This window comes from Brassica napus, unplaced genomic scaffold (genome assembly GCF_020379485.1).
Source record: "Brassica napus cultivar Da-Ae unplaced genomic scaffold, Da-Ae ScsIHWf_2159;HRSCAF=2812, whole genome shotgun sequence".
NCBI lineage: Eukaryota > Viridiplantae > Streptophyta > Magnoliopsida > Brassicales > Brassicaceae > Brassica > Brassica napus.
In genome coordinates this window covers 2,311-7,500 of record NW_026015567.1, presented here as the reverse complement: position 1 = coordinate 7,500, position 5,190 = coordinate 2,311, and the positions used below count along the sequence as shown (strand labels likewise).

The window sequence follows — 5,190 nt, the reverse complement described above, 5'->3', positions numbered from 1 at the left end:
AGCAGAAACCAGTGGATTCATGATAAGTTCCTCACACCAAAATAAAGAAATAGTTAATGATACAATCATCCAACGACTTAGGACTTAATTATAATTAAGTCATCGCTAAGATTCATCCAGCCAAAATAACCAAAAACTTGATAAGAATTACTTTGATATTAGTTCCTATCCACGGGATTTTGAAAAATGCATAATATATATATATACGACTTTTTTATGCCGTTTCTTTTTTGTGAACCATTCTTTTCTTTTAATTCTTCGTTCTTTTTTTGATCGTTTTTTTCAGCCAATTCACAGATAAAAAGTAAGAACTTATAATCGAATCGTTATCTAAATAGAAATTCACAAAAATAGTGGGGCAGATTATATAGATCTTTAACTTATATATACCTAGTCAATATCAAATATGACATATACAAGTGTTTCTTACATAACGTAAACCAACTATTCGATAATTGGGCTAACCTAAATTTGAAAAAAAAAAATAGTTAATGATGACCCTCCATGGATTCACCTATATAAGCCGCAGCTAAAGTGGCAAAAATGAGAGCTTGAATCCCGCTTGTAAATAATCCAAGGAACATGACAGGTATAGGAACCACTAAAGGTACTAAAGAAACAAGAACAACAACTACTAATTCATCGGCTAATATATTTCCGAAAAGTCGAAAACTCAGTGATAGGGGTTTTGTAAAATCTTCTAAGATGTTAATGGGTAAAAGAATTGGAGTTGGTTGAATGTATTTACTGAAATACCCTAATCCTTTTTTGCTAAGACCCGCATAAAAATATGCTACTGATGTGAGTAAAGCTAAAGCAACCGTCGTATTTATATCATTCGTTGGTGCTGCTAACTCCCCTTGAGGTAACTGGATAATTTTCCACGGTAAAAGGGCTCCTGACCAGTTAGAAACAAAAATAAATAAAAACAGGGTTCCAATAAAGGGAACCCATGGACCGTATTCTTCTCCAATCTGGGTTTGACTCACATCTCGAATGAATTCAAGGACAAATTCAAAGAAGTTTTGGCCGCCAGTTGGAATGGTTTGTGGATTGCGAACCGCTAGAGCTGCGGAACCTAATAAGATAGCAATTACAACCCAAGAAGTAATAAGGACTTGCGCATGGACTTGGAACCCCCCTATTTGCCAATAGAAATGTTGGCCTACTTCTACACCAGATATCTCATATAACCCTTCTTTTATTAGTGTATTGATGGAACATGATAAAACATTCATATTGCCCTCTGACAGAAATAAGAACTTTAAATTATTTTGATTCAAGACCCCCCCTTTTTTTTTACTTATTTACTTGAATTTTTATTTTAGTTTTGGATACCAACTAAACGAATCACACAATATACCCAGTTTTTTATCTCTTTTTCTTTTGTATGATTCAGGAATAGTAACCGATTTTATAAATCGAAATACAGGGAGCCCCTCCCTCAAAAAAAATTGATTTATTTATCTTATTATTAATCAAGAATTTTGTATATAGCTAGAACGACCCTCACAAATTGCGAATACTAATTTGTTAAGAATGAATCGAATTGAAGCTATAGCGTCATCATTTGCTGGAATAGAAATATCCGCGAGATCGGGATTACAATTTGTATCGATTAAAGAAATGGTTGGAATTCCCAAAGTTATACATTCTCGAAGAGCCGTATATTCTTCTTGCTGATCGATGATGATTACAATATCAGGCAATCCCGTCATATATTTAATCCCGCCTAGATATGTTTCCAAGCGAGATAATTGTCTCTTCAACACAGCTGCATCCCTTTTCGGAAGACGGTTGAATCCCTCTGTCTTTTGTTCAGTTCTCAAGTCCCTAAACTTATGAAGTCTTTTTTCTGTAGTAGACCAATTTGTTAACATGCCGCCGAGCCACTTTTTATTAACATAATGACACCGAGCCCTTATTGCAGCCCGCGACACTAAATCAGCTGCTTTATTTTTTGTCCCAACAATTAAGAATTGTTTTCCCCTACTTGCTGCATCAAAAACTAAATCACAAGCTTCTGATAAAAAACGAGCAGTTCTAGTCAGATTTATAATATGAATACCTTTACGCTTTGCAGAAATATAAGGTGCCATTCTAGGATTCCATTTCCTAGTACCATGCCCAAAATGAACTCCTGCTCTCATCATCTCTTCCAAATCGATGTTCCAATATCTTTTTGTCATTTCTTTTCACACTTAAAAGGGGGGTACCCAAAACTAAAATAAAAATTTGTTCCAATGGAACCTTCTCTTGTCCGTTTATGCACGAGCCGAGCCATTATTTTGTATTCATTATTATCTTTATTAGTGTTAACAAATTATTAAAGCAAATGACTACAGCAAACAATAAAACATGAAATTCAAAACAGGAATCTGCTATTAGGAATTATTCAATTCTAGAAAAGGCAGATTTGTAAATAGAAGAGTCACAAAATTCCCTGTGATAAAATAAAATATCTCTCATATCTCCCTCTAATAAAGATAAATTCTTTTTTTTTTTTCAAAAAGAATATTGGTATGTTGCCGTGAACAATGCACCAATCCTTTGTTGAACCCGGTCCCGGCGGGGATCACACCCCCTAGAACAACATTTTCTTTCAGGCCTTTCAACCAATCGATACGACCCCGAAGAGCAGCTTTTGCTAAAACTCTAGCAGTTTCTTGAAAACTTGCTTCGGATATAAAACTTTGAGTATTCAAAGATGCTCGAGTTATTCCTAATAAAACGGCTCGATAACAGATTGCTTCTTCTAAAGCACGCCCCGTGCGTTCTGCTCGTAACAATCCAATCAATTCTCCAGGTAAAAAAACATTAGACATTCCCTCTTCTGAAACCAAAACTTTTGATGTTATTTGACGTACAATAATTTCGATATGCCTATTATGAATCTGCACCCCCTGGGATCGATAAACCTTTTGAATCTTATTAACCAAAGAAATACGACTTTGCACTATAGTTAGCTCAGCACCAATCAAGAATCCCCAAGGAATTCCAAGAATTCTTGTTATACACCTGTTCCAACCCTTAATCCGCTTTTCTAAGTTCAGTGATATTGAATCAATCGAGCGGACTTCTAACACCTGTTCTACTTTTGGAAGACCTTGGGTTATATCACCGGATCTCGATTTTTCATATATAAATGTAACTAATGTATCCCCTTCGTAAAGAATTTCTCTATAATGCCCGTGAACTTTTGCTCCCGGAGTAGCCAAATAGGGCTTAGCGGATCTTATTACTACAGAATCCCTTTGAACAATTAAAACTTGACCCGATTTTAGGTATGGTTCTTTTTTGGCTATACATAGATTTTCACAAAAAAATTGTCCAAGACTTATTATTGTGGACGTTTCCTCACAATAATAATTATTATAATTTTGATGAAGAAAATACCAATTCAATTTGAATGGATTCAAAACAAGGTTACTGTATGGATCTAGATTAAAAATTCTTCCGTTTTCATCTATTAAATAAGAGTGAATTATTTGAAAAAATATTTGAAGTTATCAAGTTGCAAATATTTAATTACAGAGATCTGATTATAAGTTAGTAAAGGCAAAAATGAATAAAAATTCGAAATTTGAATGGCTGTTCCTAAGGGGCCCGACGAATTTTGAATTGTAATTAGAGGTTTTTTTTTTATTGATTGGTTTATAACATTGTGATATTTTACATGATTAAATGGACCGATTCTAAAACAATTAGAGGATGATAAAATTAACAAAGATTGGGATTCCTTATTTCTGAACATACGAATAGTTCCATGATTTTGTCTAAGCGATTGTTGAAGAATGCCAGCCTTGGGAGAAAGCGAATAAAACGGATTCACGGAATCTGCAGAGATCAATCCCGAATCCGGCGGATTATTTCTTTTTCTTATATACGAAATATGGGATTTCACTAAGCCAATTCTTATGAAATCTCGAATCAAACCCTTTGTACTTACTTCAACAACGAAAGCGCGGACCTCCTCGAGGGAAGAATTTTTGTTGTCTTGGTCCCAATTCAAGACTAAACAAGTGCGAACCAATTGAATACTTGTGTCAGAAATTCCTCGAGTTGGTTTACCATTTCCATAAAGGATATAGTTGAAAACTCGAAGTTGAATATTATCCTTTTCCCGAAAGAGATCTTGTGGGAAGAGTGTTGCTAAATTTATACTGTCCATTATCTCATAGGTAGCTACGGGCCGCACCAAAACAAAAAACTTTTTCTTGGTTGGTGTGATCCGTTGGGCATAAATCCAATTTTTTAAATTTTTTGATTCTTTAGAGTTTGTTTTTCCCCTTCCTGGCGGTATCAAGATGCCACTATGTCGGGATATCTTATCTGTCTTGTCCGGAAAATGGATATCCCCCGAAAATATTTTGAGTTCAATCCTTTTTTTTTTTCTCTCCACTCGGATCAACCCGCCGACTTGGCTTCTTATATTTAAAGTGATTCGTGTATCGACTCCAATGATACTATAGTTCTGTACCATTATGGCGGAGGATTCGGGTAAAATATGCACTTCCTCAGGAATGAAAAAAAAGCGATCTACTTTCATTTCGTATTTTGTCTTAAATTTTTGGACTCCTCGATACTCAATCATATCCTCTTTTTGGACGATTGAGTCCGCCTTTAGAGTTCCATATTTAAGAATTCCGGAACTCTTTCTTCTGTATCTAGGATCATCAAAAAAAGCAAAAATACTGTTTCTACGGAAAATACCATTTATGGGTATTTCAATCGAGATACCTGAATGTGGTATGAACTCTTTCGCTTGCTCTTGAATCGATTGGAATGGAATGAGAAATCTATTTCTTCGCCTTTTTGCTAATAAATCCGAATTCTCATGAAAAATAGCAGAATATATGAAATTATAATGACTAGTACCTACGATTCCATTCAATTCTGAATAATTGGGAATCCCAGATTTTTTTTTATCAGAAAAATCTGAACTGAAAAATTTTTTGCTCACTTGATCATTATTCACTGAGAGGCTAGAAATAGATTTTCTTTCGACGGAAAGAAAGGGTATGTTCATTTGATCTTGATCTTTGTGGATCGAAAAAAGAATTAGACTAGATCCACAAGAACCTCCTGATAATATCCATAAATGACTTGTTTTGGTAAAAGATGGACATTACTATATGTAAATTCGGGTGCATGGGATACATCAGTACTCCAATGCATTTCGCCCTCGGA

The 5,190-nt window shown here is 34.9% G+C and overlaps 1 protein-coding gene across 1 annotated transcript in view; it reads right to left on the bottom strand.

Moving 5' to 3' along the window:
• Positions 1-4,598, bottom strand: part of LOC125600235 (ATP synthase subunit alpha, chloroplastic-like) — a 9,908-nt gene extending 5,310 nt beyond the window's left edge. The window contains exon 1 of the mRNA XM_048773073.1: positions 1-4,598. This exon is cut by the window's left edge and continues 851 nt beyond it. The gene's annotated coding sequence lies outside the window, so the exon portion shown is untranslated.
• Between the last annotated feature and the right edge of the window lie 592 nt (positions 4,599-5,190).